This window comes from Ranitomeya variabilis, chromosome 1 (genome assembly GCF_051348905.1).
Source record: "Ranitomeya variabilis isolate aRanVar5 chromosome 1, aRanVar5.hap1, whole genome shotgun sequence".
NCBI lineage: Eukaryota > Metazoa > Chordata > Amphibia > Anura > Dendrobatidae > Ranitomeya > Ranitomeya variabilis.
This window is the reverse complement of record NC_135232.1, coordinates 500,638,393-500,660,731: the sequence shown is the minus strand read 5'-3', so window position 1 is coordinate 500,660,731 and position 22,339 is coordinate 500,638,393. Positions and strand designations below refer to the sequence as shown.

Below are 22,339 nucleotides of genomic sequence, written 5' to 3'. Positions count from 1 at the left end.
TCCCATCCGTGCAAAAATAAGAACAAGCTCCCAGGCGATACTCTTGGCAAAGGATTTTCTTAGTGGTACGGCTTCAGGGTAACGGGTCGCATAGTCCATGACCACTAAGATGTATTGGTGCCCTTGTGCCGATTTAACTAGAGGCCTGTCATGATCCATTCCAGGGTTTTGTCCTGTCCTGTCTGCCCTTTTTCTGAGCGGATCATGTCAAGGGTTAACTTTGCTCTGCCTCATTCTGGGTTAAGGTTTGCTATTTAGCTCCAATGCATCCTGCAAGCGGTGTCAGCTATAGTTCTGCCTTCGGTGTGTGTACCTGACTCTGGTAGATCTTGATTTGTCCTGCTGTGATCCCTGACTTGCCCCATGTCTGTTGACTCCCTCTGTCTGCCCTTTCTCAGTGTTTCCATGTAAATTTGTTTGATTCCCCGGTTTTGACTTGGCTTGTATTTTGACTCACTTCTGCCTTTTGTGTTTGTCTTATCCGCTTCCGACTGTTGCTGAACCCCGTGGCTTGTTCCTGACCACTTGTACTGCTGCAACCTCTGGTACTTCTGCTTCTGACTGTTTTTGGACTCAGCTTGCCTGACCACTCTCTCACCACTTGGTGGCGCCTATGCTGCTGCACTGTGGTGCTACTCTGTGTGTGCAGCCTCACTTCCCTCACAAGCTCCCCCTGGTGGAGGTTGCACTATACTGCACTGCAGCAGCATGACAAGGACCCACTAGATCCATGGCAATCCTTTCAAATGGGACCTCTATCACCAGTATCATAACTAGGGGACTTCGTAAGTGAGTAGAGTGAGGGGTAATCTGACAAGTGGGGTAGGATCTACAATAATTTAGGATCTCCCAGTAACATCCCAGCCAATAGAACCTCTGCATTATTCTTTCCTGTGTTTTCTCTACCCTCAGATGTCCCCCCAAAACATGTGAATGGGCCATGTCAAAAAACGTCTGCCGGTAGGGACCTGGAACCAAGAGCTGCTCCACTATCTCCCCTCCCCTCAGTGTGGTCACTCGATACAGTAACTCACCATTAATGGCAAAGTGTGGGAACCTGGTGTCAGCCCCTGGCTCTTGAACAACCCCATCTATCACAGACACATTTTCAAATGCATTTTTTAGAGTAAGATCCCGCATCTTAGCCGAACCAAAATTTTCCTCAGAAATCCCCAGATCAGGAACCTCGGCCTCACTGACCACCGTCTCATCTGTCATCTGTCCTGGCTGCAAACACGCCATGCGCGCCAATTCATCTTGTGACAGACATCCTTGATAAAGGCCTGAGAGCCAAAACATCGGAAATCTTGTCATGTCCATGTCATATATCGGCTGTAAATAAAGATGCCGGAGGTGTTTTTCTACTACCGTCTCATCTTCATTACACACCAGGACACACAAGTGGAACTCCTCCCCCTCTGGCTGTGATGGGGATTGAGGTTGAGTTGGCTTTTGTCTGAGTCACTTAGCATCCCAGCCTTTCCCCACAAGTTCCAAAACAGGCTGAAGTCCCACCCAATTTTCACGGGGGTGTAGCAAGTCTCTCACAACACCGACCTCATGGGACTCAGTGACAGTCTGTTTTCATATAAACTCTGGTAATGGGGTAGTCCTTGGCATCACTGTGGATACAGCGGACACCCACATGTTTCCCTGGGATCACCTGGTGGGGAAGTGTGGCCCTTATTAGGGTCACCAAACTCCCCGAGTCCAATAGTCCTGACACCAGCATCCCATTTATGGACACGGGACATGACGGAGGCCCATCTCCGGGCTGATGGTCCACACTGCAAGCAGGATAAACAAAATATGAGCAGCACCTGCCTAGGCTGCAATCCATCTGACAAGACAAAGGACAATGGGCAGCAACGTGTCCAGGACCGTAACTCCACCAACAGATCCGTTATTTACCAGCAGTCTTTTGCAACCCTTCAATAGCTCTTTGGGACCTTCAACCTCCCCCAGTGGTGGCTCTGCTACCCATCTTTTGGGACTTGTGCTCCCGATGGGTACCCCAGTATGAAGATGCATCACCCCCTGGCTTCCTTAAGGACCTGTCAGCCACCTGGTACCTTTCTACTAGGCCGACCAGGTCATCCACATTCCAAGGATCCCCCTGGGCAACCCATGTCTGTACCGGCCTTGGAAGGGAAAGAATAAACCTGTCAATTATAACCATTTGGGCTGGGGTGGAGGACTATGGCTGCAACCCATTCTGCACCAGATGCATACCCAGTGGTGTGCAATAACCTGCATAATATCGCAGCAGGTCTGGACCTAGCCAATTTGACACACATCCCATGCCTGTCACATGTGCTAAATTTGGTGGTGCAGAGCTTTCTGCAAATTACACAGATATGTCAGAGCCGCTGCTGAAAATGCTAGCCATCTGCACATGTTTTCGTGATTTCACGCAGTCACTGCTTGCCTGTCTGTGCTGCCTTTTCACTTTTGCCTTTATGCTCACCGCCTCATATGCGATGTACCCACAAGATGGAACTCCATCTTGCACATGTTGGAGAGACAGTGTAAGCATCAGCAGATTATCATTAGAGTGTGAGACGCAGCAAGCACGGGTGAGTCGCTCTGCGGAACACTACTTCATGACCAACGATAGTGCCTCCATGCGGCACATGTGTTCTGTCTTGTGCTGTTTCAAGTACTCCACGAAAATGGCCAGCACTGATGACGCCATCATTACTAACCCACTTCTATGCCTCATTGAAAAAAAAGCTTCAGTCGATGATGAATGAGGTATTGGCACAGGAGGAAAAGTAGCAGGAACATGGAACATTCACGGCATTGTCAGACCAGGTGTCCACACATGTCTTGGGGGATGAGTTCCTGTAGCAACAGTGGCCAGGTACACAAATGTCCGGCCAGGAGATAGTATTGGAGGAGGAGTAACCATGTCCATAGCAGGGTGGCAGTTAGAGCAGCTCACGTGTATCACTGCAGCGTGGCTGGAGAGAGACAAACGGTGCAGAGGACCCAGACAATACACCTACCACCAAGGACAGAACAAATTATTCAACAGTATGTAAGTACTTGGACAAAAATGCAGTAATTAACCAGAGCCAGCATGAATTTGTAGCAAACAAGTCATGCCAGACTAATCTAATTTCCTTCTGTGATAGAATCATTGACTAGATAGATCAGGGAAATGCGGCAGATATAGTATATCTTGACTTCAGGAAAGCATTTGGTAAAGTATCTAATACCGTCGTTATTAAAAAATGACCAAGTATTGGATTGACAAGGCTACGGTTAGGCAGATTCATAACTGGCTCAGTGGCCATACTCAGAGTGGTGATAAATGGTTGCACATCCAATTAGAAGAGTGTTTCAAGTGGGGTATCACTAGGCTCTGTACTGGCCACAGTGCTGTTCAATATTTTTATAAATGATCTAGATAAGGGAGCTGAAGTTAAACTGATCAAATTTGCAAACAATGCAGAGCTAGGAGGGACAGATAACACTAGAGAAGACATAGAAAAGATTCAGAAGGATCTACATAAGCTTGAACAATGGGCAGCAACTAAAGGTACCGTCACACTCAGCGATGCTGCGGCGATATAGACTACGAGCCGACCTAGACTAGATCGCTGGAGCGTCGCTGTTTAGGTCGCTGTAGAGACGTCAAACACAGCAACTCCAGAACGATGCAGGAGTGATCCAGTGACGTAACGGCGACTCACTTCTTGTTCTCGCTGGTTGATAGCTCCATGTCAAACAGTCGGAGTGTACCGACTGGCTAGAAGGAGACGCTGCGACGCCCCCTATGCTCGTTGCTGGCGTCGTTGCTTTTGATGTCAAACATGACGATGCACACCGACCTGGCGACGAAATAAAGTTCTGGACTTCTAGCTCCGACCAGCAATGGCACAGCGGGATCCAGTTCGCTGCTGCGTGTCAAACACAACGAGATCGCTATCCAGGACGCTGCAACGTCACGGATTGTTGTTGTTCTCTTTGCAACGTTGCTGAGTGTGACGGTACCTTAATAGAATGGTATTTAACAGGGAGAAATGCAAGATTCTATATCTGGGCAAGAAAAACAAAAATTACATCTACAGAATGTGAGGAATAGAACAAAGTAACAGCAAGTGTGAATAAGACTTGCATATACTAATAGATCACAGACTGCACATGAGTCAACAGTGTGATGCAGCAGCAGAAAAGGCAAACATAGTTCTAGGATGTATTAAGAGAAGCATAGAGTCTAGATCACATGAAGTAATTATCCCCCTCTACTCCTCATTGGTCAGGCCGCATCTGTAATACTGTGTCCAGTTCTGGACACCACATTTTAAAAAAGGCAGTGAAAAACTGAAGCAAATTAAGTGAAGAGCTACCAGGATGGTGAGCAGACTGCAAAGTATGTCCTACGAGGAACAGTTAAAGTATCTGGGAATGTTTAGCTTGCAAAAAGGAAGGCTAAGAGGAGACTTAAAGGGAACCGGTCAGCAAGATTGTGCTTAGTAACCTACAGGTTGGCGCTGTTATAGTGATTAAAATCATACCTTTGTTGATGAAATCCGTCTTGTAGTTGTTGTTTAATCTTTATTTTTATTTTTCAGTTAATGATATGCTCGTGCTCCGGGGAGGGCCTGTGGGGGAATCTTTATGTGGTGCTCTGATTAGCTATTCTTACTGATGGCTTCTGACAGGTCACTGATCCCTCAGTGACCTGCCCCCTATTTTACATACTGAATATTAAATATATTGAAAAAAAATCACCTTCAGCAGGCAAGCGCCAGCATGATTATATGTATAATGTACATTTAATTATTTTATGTGCTGGTATAAATAAATTCCCCCAAAAAATTCTGACTCAAAATAGCACCACATTTTAAAATAGCCTTCTCCATTACAGGCTAAAGTATGGACCTGAGACCTCTAAGTGTCTGGTATTACCGCACAATGTTCCAGGACAGTTTGCATAATGTACTCATACTCACGGTTCCACTGAGGGTCAATGGCTTGATATGCTTCCGCAGCTGCACCCTCTAAGAGTCTCATCAGATGCTGGACCCACTCCATTTCTGGAACTCCCATTAACTGACATTGGTCAAACTCCTGGAAAAATCCATAATGTCCCCTGAAGCCTCATTAAATGGTTTAAAGTCCTTGCTGGACACTCTTTGGAATTCCCTCATGGTGGGTGTTGAGGTGAAGCTCTGACGGTGGTTTCTAGCTGCTTCCATAGCAAGCTGCCTTTCATGAGCTCTCTAAATAGTCTCCAATGTATCCCCTATGGTGGATCTTCTAGTTGTCATGCTGGAATACCCAGCCACGACCTATCTTCAATGCTCTTACTGAGGGAAGGAGGTTGTTTGTCAAAATCCCGCAATCAATGACCCTGTAACAAGGGCGACTGGGGTGGTAGTCATGGTCGAGTTTACTAAGACACCATCAATGAGTACCCCGGCCCCTTGACCACAAACAGACAAGTGCAGTCCTAATCCTGTGGTAGGGTCAGTTACCTCCATCATACATGTACCTCAGCCGCTGGGGATGAGCTCTCAGGGAAACACCACAGGCATGGTTCTGTTCTAACTGGAACTTTACTGTATATAATATAATGCTTCTTGTTCTGTGTCAGCATCTCCAGCTCCTATGCAGGTTTGGAAGCCACAACAGTCTTTCTGGGGACAGTCACCCCAACACTAGGGCCCGTCCACACTTGCCCTGCAGTCCACTGCCCCTGCTCTGGCAGTGAAGTATGCCCTGCCTCGGGCAAGCTTGCCCAGGCTCTGCTGCAGGAGCAGGAAATTCCTTCCCAGTCAGTCTGTTGGACTGGCCGCCCTTTTTAACTCCTATCCCTGAAGTAATTATGTACAAATACAGTCACATAACATATACAGCACATTACACATTAATACACGGCATAACAACATAAAACATGAGGGAACCATCGGGGTGCCGCATGGGCTCAGTGTGTAGGAGAGAGGAGGCAACTGAGGCTCCCCACCACCTCCTTACAACCCCATCCATCCTCTCTTCAATACAGTGCAGTCGTCCAGTCCCCTTTGCAGAAAAGCAACCCCGAAGTATGATGTTTACTCACCATGTTTCACGGTTGAGATGGTGTTCTTGGAGTTGTAGCCATCCTTCTTCTTCCTCTAAACACGCCTAGTGGGGTTGATACAAAAAGGTTCTATTTTGATCTCATCTGACCACATGATCTTCTCCAATAAATAGTCTAGATCATCCAGATTGTCATTGGCAAACGTCTTCCGCACCTGGACATGTGCTGGCATGAGCAGGGGAACCTTGTGTGCTCTGTTCAATTTTAATCCATGATGGCGTAGTGTGTTACTAACAGTAATGTCTGAGACTGTGGTCTGAGCTCTCTTCAGGTGATTGACCAGGTTCTCCCATGGAGCTCTGGGCTGATTCCTGACCTTTCTCAGAATCATCATGCCCGACGAGGTGAGATCTTGCATGAAGCCTCAGACCAAGGAAGATTGACAGTCATCTTGTGTTTTTTTCCATTTTCTAATAATTGTGCCAATAGTTGTTGCCTTCTTATCAAGTTGCTTGCCTAGCGTCCTGTAGTCCATCCCAACCTTGTGAGGTGTACAATTTTGTCCCTGTGTCCTTAGACAGCTATTTGGTCTTGGACATGGTGGAGAGGTTGGAGTATGATTGATTGAGTGTGTGGACAGGTGTCTTTTATATACGTAATGAGTTCAAACAGTTGCAATTCATACAGATAATGAATGCAGGCAGAGTAGGAAGGTTTCTTTAAGAAACACTAACAGGTCTATGAGAACCAGAATTCTAGCTGGTTGGTAGGTGATTAAATACTTATTTCATGCAATAAAATGCAACTTATTTTGGCAGATATGCAACAGATACAGACTTATTTGTGTGCAGGAGGAGTTTACACTTTTCTGACAGTAGATGGCGATGGTGTTACTGTTACAGTATATGCTTAGTTGAATGTAATGCATATGCTAATTGTACTTTGGTTTCACTTCCTCTCTGGCAAAAGGTATTTTAGACTTCCTGTTATGCTGTTGTGACGCCCAGGAGACCTAGGTACCCAGCACCAGACCAATGAGGTCTGTCTCTTGAGGGGGATGTCACGAGTAGCTGGACCCGGTGCTGTGGTCTCAGGCGATGCACAGTGTAAGGGATATCGTGAAGGAACAGACACTTACTTGATCAGCAGCAGGTCCTCCCAGCGGTTATGATCCTGATCCTGGATAGATGGCTATTGTCCAAATGAAAGACTGAGGTGCTGAAACGTTTAACCAGTTTACTTCAACATAAAGGAATTCGCAACCAATACTGTCACCGGAGTCTGTATAAGAACTCTGAATTACTTTGACCCTGTCAGGATCTCCATCTCTTATTATGCGCAGTTTCTGTATGGCCCTGCTGCTGTATGTGAACTGGCTGCCGACCCAATCTGTCCCTTCTGGGTTCTGGTTCGACGGACAACCCGAGTCCTTTTTGTCAGTTTACTCCCTCTGAGAGTACCGCTGAACTCTGTGTCTGTTGCTGCGTCTGACCCTAGTGAAGCTGATATCACCTCATGTCCTTCCGGTTGCTGTATTATATATAATGAATATAGCCATGGATCCGGTATCCGTCTCTGCGCCTATTCTGGGTAATGATTAATGCTACCCGGTTCTCACAATGTCCCTTTTCTCTATTCTCTTTTTCCTCGGGCCGATGATTTTGGACTTATCAACCGTCATGGGGTTGTTAGAAATTCAGCTGTATGACCTCTCACTCCTAGCTCCTTAGCCCAACTGCCTGTCCTCTTTCTCCGACCAGAATGGATAAAGGGGAGTACCTGGAGCTCCCCCTTCTGACCGGAGGTGGTAGTGCAGTCTTGCTATTTTAGTATTTGTATTTAGTGTCAGTAACTGTTTTTGTGGCAAATACCCCTAGGGGCGCCACACTGTATTAAGAAGATGATGCATGTACCTCATGTTCTGTGTAGATAAAAGTTGAATTACCTTATATAATATACTCTTACAAGTTTCTTCTGTGCCCAAACTATGCAAAAGGTTATAGGCCCAGCATAGAAGACAAAAATGACTTTTTGAATGCAAAAGAATACTTCTGAGCAATTATCTCAAAACAAGTAAGACAAATAAGTTAAAGATGAGCAGCAGTTCAGAGCTGAGACTCACAGTAGCTAAGCTGAACAATGAGAACTATCAGTTATGGAAGTTCAAAGTGGAGATGTTATTGTCTAAAGATGAATTATGGGAGGCAATCACTACAGACAGACTCAATGATAATAATCAGACATGGGATGAGAAAAGCAGACAAACAAGAGCTACTATCAACTTATTAGTTGAGGATGATCAGTTAATCCACATAAGGAATGAGAATACAGCAAGGGGAATATTGTAAGCATTGAGAAAGCTACATGAAAGATCCAGCTTAGGCTACGTTCATATTTGCGTTGTGCGGTGCTGCGTCGGCGACGCAACGCACAACGCAAATGTAAACGCATGCACAACGCAGCGTTTTGTGACGCATGCGTCCACTTTTGCATGGTTTTTGGCGCAGAAAAAACTGCATCTTGCAGCGTCCTCTGCGCCCTGACGCATGCACCACAGTGCGTCACAAAACGCAAGTACAACGCATGTCCATGCGCCCCCCATGTTAAATATAGGGGAGCATGACGCATGCGTCGCCGCGGCTGCGCCCGATGCAACGCTAATGTGAACGTAGCCTTACATCACAAACTATTGATGCTAAGAAAACTTTACAAGATGATATTAAGTGCAAGGAAAGACATGCAGGAGCATATAAACTCCATGATAGAGCTGGTAACACAGCTGAGATCAGTCGGTGAAGACATTAAGGAAAGCCATAAAGCAGCAATATTATTGTACAGTTTACCAGATTCATACACTGCTCTGATAAATGCACTAGAGACAAGACCTGAAAACTAAATCTCCGAGCAGTCATAAATACTCGGAGGTCACCCGAGTATGCTCGGGGGGAAAACCCGAGTAATGAGTACACTCGCTCATCACTAATGTGGACCCATGAAAGTGACCACATCAGGAGGTAATAGATATATGGTGACCTTCATAGATGACTGCTCAAGATACACAGTCACGTACTTGATAAAGAACAAAAGTGAAGTTTTTGAAAAATTAGAAGACTGTGACAAAGTCAAAAAGCAAGTTTCAGAGGAAGAAAATCATCATCAGAAGTGATAATGGAGGTGAATTTACAGGACACCAAATAGAAAACTACTTAAGACAGAATGGAGTAGAGCTTCAAAAGACTGTTCCATACATATCTGAACAGAACGGGGTAGCAGAAAAGAAAAGCAGAACTCTGACTGAAATGATAAGATGTATGCTAAGCTAACAGACTCCAAACTCCCAGAGAAATATTATGGTGAAGCAGTAATGACAGCTACTTATCTGCAATACAGACTTTTTCAAGAAAACTGAAAAAAAAACATATGAACTGTGGCAAGGTAAGAAACCAAGTGTGAATCATTTAAGAGTTTTAATTTTTCGTTGCAGAGTTTTTGTGTTTATTCCAGAAGAAAAATGCTCCAAATTTCAAATAGAGCCATTGAAGGAATATTTGTCAGATATAGTGACAATTGCAAAGGACACAGAATCCTAGATCCCAAGACAGGCAGAATCACAGTAACAGTGTTACATTCATTGAAGATCTAAATGATGACATAATGACATCACTGGAAATGAAAAATGAGAGAAACGACAGTGATGTAACTGCAAGAACATCTGATGAGAAAGAAGTGGACATAAATGAAAATCAAAAAACTGAAAGTCAAGAGATACAGCTCCAGACACAGAACTAAGACACTCAATAAGAGAAAACAAGGAAAGACTACCTCAACGTCTTTCATACAAGGCAAGTACAAATAGAATTTATGAACTTACATATTGGGAGGACATATCTCAACCTTCAGAAGAAGAGGCCAATAAATGGATAAAGGCTGCAGAAACATAATTAAAATCCATGCATGTTCAAAGACATAGACACCGAAAGAACTACCAAAAGAAAAAAAGGCTATAGGATGTAAATGGGTTTTTACAGTAAAATACCAAGCAGACGGCACAGCTGATCGATACCGAGCAAGGCTCGTAGCTAAAGGCTATTCTCAAAAATATGGAGAAGACTATGATGAGACATTTTCTCCAGTTGCAGCAAGGAAACAAACGCAGTTGAAACATCTGAATGTAAAGGCAGCATTTCTCTATTGAGACTTAACAGAAGACATTTACATGGAACAACCCCCAGGATTGAAGGATAAAAGGAAACCAAACATGGTTTGTAAACTACAGAAAAATATATATGGTTTAAAACAAGCCGCTAAAGCATGGAATGATAAAATCACAGAAGTACTCATAAATGAACTTTTTCAAAGAAGCAAAGTGGATCCTTGTCTATATACAAAGAGACTGACAGACAGATGGACTATGTGCTGATATATGTGGACAATATTTCAGTTTGTTTTGAAAAAGAAGGGGATGAAGCGGAGCTAGTCAAAACTTTAGATCAACACTTTGAGATCTGGGAAATATGAAACAGTACCAAGCAATACAGATAGAAAGAGAAGAAGACAGGAGTTTCCTTCTCAATCAAAATCACATGATTCAAGACATAATTAAAACATTTGGATTACAAGATGCAAAACCAGTAAAGTCTCCAATGGAAACCAATTATCTGAAGGAAATAAATAGAGAACAGAATCTGTTTCCGAATAATGAACAATTCAGAAAGGCAATGGGAAATTTATTATATCTTGTGACTGTTACAAGGCCAGACATTGCAGCAGCAGCAGTAGGAATTTTGAGCAGCAAGGTGTCAAAGCCAAACATAATGGATTGGAATGCAGTGAAGAGCGTAATCCATTATTTGAAAGGGACTAGCAATGTTAAACTGAAACTACCTGCAAGTAAGAGATGCATTTTAACCGGATACGTTGATGCAGACTGGGCTGGAGATCCAATTGACAGGAAATCTATCAGTGGCTATGTTTTCTTGCTCTCAGGCAGACCAATTAGTTGGACTAGTAAGAAACAATCTATAGTAACACTGTCGTCAACAGAAGCAGAATATGTCGCCGCAGCACATGCCAGTCAAGATGTTCTATGGGTAAAACAACTGCTAACAGACTTAGGACAACAATAATTGAGACCAACAAAGATGTATGAGGACAATCAAGGATTTCTGGTTCATAGTGAGATGGAAAGAGTTAATTCAAGAACTAAACACATTGATGTAAAGTTTCACTTCTTGAGAGATCACCAGGAACAAGGAATCCTAAATTTAGAGTACTGCCCAATTGAAGATATGACAGCAGATATTTTCACAAAGGCATTGAATGCTGAAAGACATCAGAGACTGATGAAGAAATTAGGCTTAAAGGGAAACTGTCACCTCCAAAATCCAGGGTGAGCTAAGCCCACCGGCATCAGGGGCTTATCTACAGCATTCTGTAATGCTGTAGATAAGCCCTCGATGTATCCTAAAAGATGAGGAAAAGAGGTTAGATTATACTCACCTGGGCGGGCAGTCTGATCCGGTGGGCGTCACGGTCCGGTCCAGGGTCTCCCATCTTCATAGGATGACGTCCTCTTCTGGTCTTCATGCTGCGGCTCCGGTGCAGGCGTACTTTGTCTGCCCTGTTGAGGGCAGAGCAAAGTACTGCAGTGCGCAGGCGCCGGGAAAGGTCAGAGAGGCCCGGCGCCTGCGCACTGTAGTACTTTGCTCTGCCCTCAACAGGGCAGACAATGTACACCTACGCTGCAGCCGCAGCGTGAAGACCAGAAGAGGACGTCATCTGATGAAAATGGGAGGCGCCGGACCAGACCGCGACACCCATCGGACCGGACCGGGACCACCCCTGGGTGAGTATAATCTAAACTCTTTTTCTTATCTTTTAGGATACATCGAGGGCTTGTTTACAGCATTCCAGAATGCTGTAGATAAGCCCCTGATGCTGGTGGGCTTAGCTCACCCTCGATTTTGGGGGTGACAGGTTCCCTTTAACTGAATAAGTCCTTACTGTTGAGAAAGGGTGTTGGCAGATATGCAACAGATACAGTCTTATTTGTGTGCAGAAGGAGTTCACACTTTTCTGACAGTAGATGGCGATGTTGTTACTGTTATATGCTTAGTTGAATGTAATGCATACTTGTACTTTGGTTTCACTATCTCTCTGGTAAAAAGTGTTTTAGACTACCTGCTATGCTGTATTAAGAAGCTGATGCATGTACCTCATGACAAATGTTGAATTACCCCATATAATCTACTCTCACAAGTTTCTTCTGAGACCAAACTATGCAACGATGTAATTACTTAAAAAATCATTCAATGTGATTTTCTGTTTTTTATTTTAAGATTCTGTCTCTCACAGTTGAAGTGTACCTACGATAAACATTACAGACCTCTGAATTTTTTGAAGGTGGAAAAACAGGCAGTGTATGAAATACTTATTTTCCCCACTGTATATGCACCCTTCATCCTGGTATATTTGTCCCTCATCCTGGCCCCATCATGGTATATATATTGCCCATTTTAGTATATGTCCTTTATCCTGGGCCCCATCCTGGTGTATATATCCCCCATCTTGGTATATGCCCCCCGCTCTGTTGCTGTTCTTTAACCCCTTAAGCCCCGAGGGTGGTTTGCACGTTAATGACCGGGCCAATTTTTACAATTCTGACCACTGTCCCTTTATGAGGTTATAACTCTGGAACGCTTCAACAGATCTTGGCGATTCTGACATTGTTTTCTCGTGACATATTGTACTTCATGTTAGTGGTAACATTTCTTCGATATAACTTGCGTTTATTTGTGAAAAAAACGAATATTTGGCGAAAATTTTGAAAATTTCGCAATTTTCCAACTTTGAATTTTTATGCCCTTAAATCACAGACATATGTCACACAAAATACTTAATAAATAACATTGCCCACATGTCTACTTTACATCAGCACAATTTTGGAACCAAAATTTTTTTTTGTGACGGAGTTATAAGGGTTAAAAGTTGACCAGCAATTTCTCATTTTTACAACACCATTTTTTTTTAGGGACCACATCTCATTTGAAGTCATTTTGACGGGTCTATATGATAGAAAATACCCAAGTGTGACACCATTCTAAAAACTGCACCCCTCAAGGTACTCAAAACCACTTTCAAGAAGTTTATTAACCCTTCAGGTGTTTCACAGGAATTTTTGGAATGTTTAAATAAAAATGAACATTTAACTTTTTTTCACACAAAATTTATTTCAGCTCCAATTTGTTTTATTTTACCAAGGGTAACAGGAGAAAATAGACCCCAAAAGTTGTTGTACAATTTGTCCTGAGTACGCTGATACCCCATATGTGGGGGTAAACCACAGTTTGGGCGCATGGCAGAGCTTTGAAGCAAAGGAGCGCCATTTGACTTTTCAATGCAAAATTGACTGGAATTGAGATGGGACGCCATGTTGCATTTGGAGAGCCCCTGATGTGCCTAAACATTGAAACCCCCCACAAGTGACACCATTTTGGAAAGTAGACCCCCTAAGGAACTTATCTAGATGTGTGGTGAGCACTTTGACCCAACAAGTGCTTTACAGAAGTTTATAATGCAGAGCCGTAAAAATAAAAAATCATATTTTTTCACAAAAATTATCTTTTCACCCCCAATTTTTTATTTTCCCAAGGGTGAGAGAAGAAATTGGACCCCAAAAATTGTTGTGCAATTTGTCCTGAGTACGCTGATACCCCATATGTGGGTGTAAACCATTGTTTGGGCGCAGGGCAGAGCTCGGAAGGGAAGGAGCGCCATTTGACTTTTCAATGCAAAATTGACTGGAATTGAGATGGGACGCCATGTTGCATTTAGAGAGCCCTTGATGTGCCTAAACATTGAAACCCCTAACAAGTGACACCATTTTGGAAAGTAGACCCCCTAAGGAACTTATCTAGATGTGTGGTGAGCACTTTGACCCAACAAGTGCTTTACAGAAGTTTATAATGCAGAGCCGTAAAAATAAAAAATCATATTTTTTCACAAAAATGATCTTTTCACCCCCAATTTTTTATTTTCCCAAGGGTAAGAGAAGAAATTGGACACCAAAAATTGTTGTGCAATTTGTCCTGAGTACACTGATACCCCATATGTGGGTGTAAACCATTGTTTGGGCGCAGGGCAGAGCTCAGAAGGGAAGGAGCGCCATTTGACTTTTCAATGCAAAATTGACTGGAATTGAGATGGGACGCCATGTTGCGTTTGGAGAGCCCCTAATGTGCCTAAACATTGAAACCCCCCACGAGTGACACCATTTTGGAAAGTAGACCCCTTAAGGAACTTATCTAGATGTGTGTTGAGCACTTTGACCCAACAAGTGCTTCACAGAAGTTTATAATGCAGAGCCGTAAAAATAAAAAATCATATTTTTTCACAAAAATGATCTTTTCACCCCCATTTTTTTATTTCCCCAAGGGTAAGAGAAGAAATTAGACCACAAAAGTTGTTGTGCAATTTGTCCTGAGTACGACGATACCCCATATGTGGGTGTAAACCATTGTTTGGGCGCATAGCAGAGCTCAGAAGGGAAGAAGCGCTATTTTACTTTTCAATGCAAAATTGACTGGAATTAAGATGGGATGCCATGTTGCGTTTGGAGAGCCCCTGATGTGCCTAAACATTAAACCCCCCCACAAGTGACACCATTTTGGAAAGTAGACCCCCTAAGGAACTTATCTAGATGTGTTTTGAGAGCTTTGAACCCCCAAGTGTTTCACTACAGTTTATAACGCAGAGCCGTGAAAATAAAAATTATTATTTTTTTTCACAAAAATGATTTTTTAGCCCCCAGTTTTGTATTTTCACAAGGGTATCAGGATAAATTGGACCCCAAAAGTTGTTGTACAATTTGTCTGGAGTACGCTGATACCCCATTTGTGGGGAGGGACCACTGTTTGGGCGCATGACAGAGCTCGGAAGGGAAGGAGCGCCATTTGGAATGCAGACTTAAATGGATTGGTCTGCAGGCGTCACGTTGCATTTGCAGAGCCCCTGATGTACCCAAACAGTACAAACCCCCCACAAGTGACCCCATATTGGAAACTAGACCCCCCAAGGAACTTATCTAGATGTGTTGTGAGAACTTTGAACCCCCAAGTGTTTCACTACAGTTTATAACGCAGAGCCGTGAAAATAAAAATTATTTTTCTTTTTCACAAAAATGATTTTTTAGCCCCCAGTTTTGTATTTTCACAAGGGTATCAGGATAAATTGGACCCTAAAAGTTGTTGTCCAATTTGTCCTGAGTACGCTGATACCCCCTATGTGGGGGGGAACCACTGTTTGGGCGCATGACAGAGCTCGGAAGGGAAGGAGCGCCATTTGGAATGCAGACTTAAATGGATTGGTCTGCAGGCGTCACGTTGCATTTGCAGAGCCCCTGATGTACCCAAATAGTACAAACCCCCCACAAGTGACCCCATATTGGAAACTAGACCTCCCAAGGAATTTATCTAGATGTGTTGTGAGAACTTTGAACCCCCAAGTGTTTCACTACAGTTTACAACGCAGAGCCGTGAAAATAAAACATATTTTTTTTCCCACAAAAATGATTTTTAGCCCCCCAAATTTTTATTTTCCCAAGGATAACAAGAGAACTTGGACCCCAGAAGTTGTTGTTCAATTTGTCCCTAGTACGCTGATACCCCATATGTTGGGGTAAACCACTTTTTGGACGCACGGGAGAGCTCGGAAGGGAAGGAGCACTGTTTTACTTTTTCAACGCAGAATTGGCTGGAATTGAGATTGGACGCCATGTCGCGTTTGGAGAGCCCCTGATGTGCCTGAACAGTGGAAACTCCCCAATTCTACCTGAAACCCTACCCCTAACCGTTTACTGAACATTTTCTGACAGTCATAAGTGCCACGTATATAAGTGCCACGTATATAAGTGCCACGTATATAAGTGCCACGTATATAAGTGCCACGTATTTAAGTGCCACGTATTTAAGTGCCACGTATTTAAGTGCCACGTATTTAAGTGCCACGTATTTAAGTGCCACGATATTTCAGTGCCACAATATTTCAGTGCCACGTATTTCAGTGCCACGTATTTCAGTGCCACGTATTTCAGGCACTGAAAAATACGTGGCACGTAAATACTTCAGTGCCACGATATTTCAGTGCCACGATATTTCAGTGCCACGTATTTCAGTGCCACGTATTTCAGGCACTGAAAAATACATGGCACGTAAATACGTGGCACGTAAATACGTGGCACGTAAATACGTGGCACTTAAATACGTGGCACTTAAATACGTGGCACTTAAATACGTGGCACTTATATACGTGGCCACTGAAATATCGTGGCACTTATATACGTATATACGTATATAAACGTATATTTCAGTGCCACGTATTTCAGTGCCACGTATTTCAGGTTAGGGGTAGGGTTAGGGGTAGGGTTAGGGTTTTTTGTTTTTTTCTTGTTTTCTTGTGTTTTTCTATAAAAACGCATGCGTTTTACCGCGTTTACATGCATTTTTTCACACATGCGGTTTTTTTAAAAAACGCATGCAGATAAAAACGCAAGTGTGAAACCAGACTAAAAGACGCTTTTTATAGCAAAAAAGTTTTTGCGTCTCCACATTTTGAGACCTATAATTTTTCCACATTTTGGTCCACAGAGTCATGTGAGGTCTTGTTTTTTGCGGGACGAGTTGACGTTTTTATTGGTAACATTTTCGGACACGTGACCATTTTTTATCACTTTTTATTCCGATTTTTGTGAGGCAGAATAACCAAAAACCAGCTATTCATGAATTTCTTTTGGGAGAGGCGTTTATACCGTTCTGCGCTTGGTAAAATTGATAAAGCAGTTTTATTCGTCGGGTCAGTACGATTACAGCGATACCTCATTTATATCATTTTTTTATGTTTTGACGCTTTTATACGATAAAAACTATTTTATAGAAAAAATAATTATTTTGGCATCGCTTTATTCTGAGGACTATAACTTTTTTATTTTTTTGCTGATGATGCTGTATGGCGGCTCGTTTTTTGCGGGACAAGATGACGTTTTCAGTGGTAACATGGTTATTTATATCCGTCTTTTTGATCGCGTGTTATTCCACTTTTTGTTCGGCGGTATGGTAATAAAGCGTTGTTTTTTGCCTCGTTTTTTTTTTTTTTTTCTTACGGTGTTTACTGAAGGGGTTAACTAGTGGGCCAGTTTTATAGGTTGGGTCGTTACGGACGCGGCGATACTAAATATGTGTACTTTTATTGTTTTTGTTTGTTTTTTTTAGATAAAGAAATGTATTTATGGGAATAATATTTTTTTTTTTATTATTATTTATTTAGGAATTATTATTTTTTTTTTTTACACATGTGGAAATTTTTTTTTTTACTTTTTTACTTTGTCCCAGGGGGGGACATCACAGATCGCAGATCTGATAGTGTGCACAGCACTCTATCAGATCTGCGATCATACTTTCATCGGAGCAGGCTGCAGCTTTCATCTGCAGCCTGCTCCGACCCGGAAGTGCTCCCTGCAGGACCCGGATACAGCCCCTCGGCCATTTTGGATCCGGGGCCTGCAGGGAGAAGACGTTCGGTACGAGGTGAGTACATCACCTTGTACCGATCGTCTCAGGGAAGCCCGCAGGGAGCCCCCTCCCTGCGCGATGCTTCCCTGTACCGCCGGTACACCGCGATCATGTTTGATCGCGGTGTGCCGGGGGTTAATGTGCCGGGGGCGGTCCGTGACCGCTCCTGGCACATAGTGCCGGATGTCAGCTGCGATATGCAGCCGACACCCGGCCGCGATCGGCCGCGCTCCCCCCGTGAGCGCGGCCGATCGCGTATGACGTACTATACCGTCACCGGGAATTAAGGCCCACCCCACCTCGACGGTATAGTACGTCATATGGGATTAAGGGGTTAATGTGTAGAGAAAAAATAAACTATTATACTCCCCAGGGGTGTACACAGAAGTAATGGAGATCCACAGCAGAACTATACTGCACCCCCATAGTCCTACATATAGTATAATTCATCCTATAGTCCATCATAGTCATCCATGTTTCCATGTAGTATAATGCATAGGCCATAGTCATCCATATTAGTATAATACACAGCCCATATCCTTCACATAATATAATGCAAAGCTCATAGTCCTCCATATAGTATAACTTAAACCTTGAAAGTTCTGGGTTTGGACCGGACAGTTAGTGTAGCTAAACGCTGAATAGGGACGTCTCCCGGAAGTCCGTTACAATTTTAGGAGTTCTGCTGGATGCCCCGATTGCGAGAGAGAGGGGAAGGGAGAGAAAGAGAGAGTTTCCAGCTCCAAAGTTCAAGTCCCATTGTTTTCAATCGCGTTCGGGTTCTAGTTCAAGTTCTTGTACAGTTCTGCCACTCGAACTGAACTTTGGAATATAGTTTGGGTCGGGTGCCAGATCCCTGTAGAGGCCTGTCTTCTGTCAGAGTCTCACATACCAGTCCTTGTTGCCATTACCATCCTTTTCTGACTGACTCGAATCTTACCGCCTCATAACAGTTAGCTCCTGCCCATAACATGTGACTTTCCCATAAAACTCACTAAAACCTTTACTGATGTTGTCCCTGTAAGAAAAATCACAATTAAGTAAGACAAGCAAAGTAAAACAAGCAAAGAAATGGGAAAAACCACATACATTGAAAATGCAGAAATAACATAATAAGAAAAATACCTCTATCTCAGAAACTTTATGTGATAGAGCAAAACTAAGCAGATTTTTTTTGATCAGCAAATCAAACTCCATAAAACAGACTTATTACCTTTACTGATGATTTTTTTTGTGTTGACCAGTGATAATTTGTCTTCCATCTGATTCTCTGATAGCTGTAACTTTTTTTTTTTCAACGGAGCTATACAAGGTCTAAACCAAAAAAGTGAGGATCAAATTGGTATTGGAGGGATACCTACAATAATAATCCCAAATTGGAGCGAATCCCAAGAAAATCCCTCTCTATTAAACCATAAAATTAACTTTGATTTTAACATGTTACAAAATTTGAGGAGAAAATAAAAATGAGTTAAAAAGGTTGTCCCTAATCTGCCAATAGATTATATTAGTCCTTTGAAGTTTGGACATTTGCATAGGGTGACACTCCTGGTTGTCAGCACTTATTGGCTGAATAGGACAAAGGATTATAGCACTTGTCCCCCAACATGTTTCACTGCAGGGTATAGGACACTGGCATGAATGGCCATTGGACATTAGCATAAGAACAATAGGTTTAGCCCATAGGATAGGAATTATTTAATGATAGAACTATCCCAGTGGATGGGAACTAGTTTTAATAAAAGGGTCACTTTCTGCTAGTGAGTGTGTATAGAGAAGTGCGGTGTCAAGGTCAAGTTCAGGGGCAGTGAGCTGCTAGGGGCAGCATGGGCCAATCGTTCAAAGCAGTGAGAGGCAGAACTGAGATCCCTGATGGACATTCCTGTAACGCTTGGAGCCTAGTGCTCGGACCAGGTAATTTCTGATTAAAATGATACCTTGGTTGATGAAATCCATCTTATGGTTGTTTCCTAATCTTTATTTTCAGTTTTGTGTTAATGAGATTCTCGTGCCCTAGGTCTTGGTTGGTATATGTGGTACTCTGATTAATAATGCAGCCTGCTGACAGGTCACTGATCCCTCAGTGACCTGCCCCCTAGTTTGCATAATGAATATCAGTACATACTGAATAAAAAATTTAAAAAAAGCTTCTTCAGACAGGTGCCAGCTGTGGCACCTGCGTTGCAGCATAATCGCATTTTTACTGTGCACTTAATCCCTTTTGCCTATTTAACCCCTTACTGACCTCGCACAGGATAGTACGTCCGAGGTCAGCTCCCCTGCTTTGATGCAGGGCTCCGCGGTGAGCCCGCATCAAAGCCGGGACATGTCAGCTGTTTTAAACAGCTGACATGTGCCCACAATAGGCGCAGGCAGAATCGCGATTCACCCACCGCTATTAACTAGTTAAATGCCGCTGTCAAACGCAGACAGCGGCATTTAACTACTGCATCCGGCTGGGCGGCCGGATATGAGCGCATCGCCGACCCCCGTCACATGATCGGGGGTCGGCGATGTGTCAGGACAGTAACCATAGAGGTCCTTGAGATCTCTATGGTTACTGATCGCCGGTAGCTGTGAGCGCCACCCTGTGGTCGGCGCTCACAGCACACCTGCAATTCTGCTGCATAGCAGCGAACATGAGATCGCTGCTATGTAGCAGAGGCGATCGGGTTGTGCCTGATTCTAGCCTCCTATGGAGGCTATAGAAGCATGGCTAAAGTAAAAAAAAAAAGTTAAAAAAATGTGAAAAAAATAAAAAAAATATAAAAGTTTAAATCACCCCCCTTTCGCCCCATTCAAAATAAATCAATAAAACAAAAATCAAATCTACACATATTTGGTATCGCCACATTCAGAATCGCCCGATATATAAAAAAAAAAAAGCATTAACCTGATCACTAAACGGCGTAGCGGGAAAAAAATTCGAAACACCAGAATTACGTTTTTTTGGTCGCCGTGACATTGCATTAAAATGCAATAACGGGTGATCAAAAGAACGTATCTGCACCAAAATGCTATCATTAAAAACGCCAGCTCAGCACGCAAAAAATAAGCCCTCAACCGACCCCAGATCATGAAAAATGGAGACGCTACGAGTATCGAAATATGGCACAATTTTTTTTTTCTTCTTTTTTAGCAAAGTTTGGAATTTTTTTTCACCACTTAGGTAAAAAATAACCTAGTCATGTTAGGTGTCTATGAACTCATAGTGACCTGGAGAATCATAATGGCAGGTCAGTTTTAGCATTTAGTGAAGCTAGCAAAAAAGCCAAGCAAAAAACAAGTGTGGGATTGCACTAGTTTTGCAATTTCACCGTACTTGGAATTTTTTTCCCGTTTTCTAGTACGCGACATGGTAAAACCAATGATGTCGTTCAAAAGTACAACTCGTCCCGCAAAAAATAAGCCCTCACATGGCCAAATTGATGGAAAATTAAAAAAAGTTATGGCTCTGGGAAGGAGGGGAGTGAAAAACGAACACGGAAAAACGAAAAATCCCAAGGTCATGAAGGGGTTAATTGAGCTAGGAAAAAATTTGAAAATGGCGGCAGTTGTGCCTGCGCAGTAGCAGCTATTGGTGTGTATAGAGATACTATAGCTGCTATTGTGCAGGCGCTGGCGGCGCCATCTTACTGGAGAAGAAAAAAAGATTTTCTCCTCCAAGATGGCGCCGCCCAGCTCTTGGAAACAACCATAAGACAGATTTCATCAACCAAGGTATCGTTTTATTCAGTATAATGGCACTGACCTGACACTATATGTAGGTTACTATGCACAATCCTGCTGACAGGTTCCCTTTAAACCCCCGCGATCAGCACCAATTGTGGGCATTACTGCAGGATGTCAACTGTGATGTATAGCAGACACCCAATAATGATATTGCCGGCTCTGCGAGTGAGCCGGTGCAATCATTGTGATTTACTTGTACGGTGGTCAGTGCCGGGTTTAGGGCGGGGTAAGCTAGCAATTTGCCTAGGACCCAACTCCTCCAGGGGCCCCTAGCCAGTGGCGTTCCACTTATAACAGCAGACCACACGACCATTATGGGGCCTGTGAGTCAGGTGTGCCTGGTGCTAGCACCAGTGCTGGCTTTGTTCCCCCACACCCAGCATAGCACGTTCAACTGTACCAGCATTGTAGGGGGCTGCATTATACTATAATGGGGCTGCTTTATAGTATATGGGGCTGCATTATACTATATGCGGGCTGCATTATACTCTATGAGGGATGCATTATACTATATGGGGGCTGAATTATACCATACATGTGCTGTATTATACTATATGATTGCTGTATTATACTATATGAGGTTGTATTATACTAGTGGATATGGGGGGCGCATTATACTATGTGGGGCTGCATTATAACATATGAGGGCTGCATTATATTATATGGGCTTCATTATACTATATGGGGGATGCATTATACTATGTGGTAATTACATTATACTCTATCAAGGACTATGGGCTGTGCATTATACTATATGTACTGCATGGGAGCTATATTTTACTCTATCCAGGACTATGGGTTGTGCATTATAGTATATAATAACATAGTGCTTAAGGTTGAGAGAAGACTTTAAGTCCATCTAGTTCAACCCATATCCTAATCTAACATGCCCTAACATGTTGATCCAGAGGAAGGCAAAAAAAAGAGTAAGCTCCACATTGGGGAAAAAAATTCCTTCCCGACTCCACATATGGCAATCAGACTAGTTATTGTGGGATCATTATTTAATTTT

At 43.2% G+C, this 22,339-nt stretch overlaps 1 protein-coding gene across 2 annotated transcripts in view; it reads left to right on the top strand.

Annotated features, from left to right (window-relative positions):
* CILP2 (cartilage intermediate layer protein 2) overlaps positions 1 to 22,339 on the top strand; it is a 215,418-nt gene that overhangs the window by 12,279 nt on the left and 180,800 nt on the right. The window lies entirely within an intron of this gene.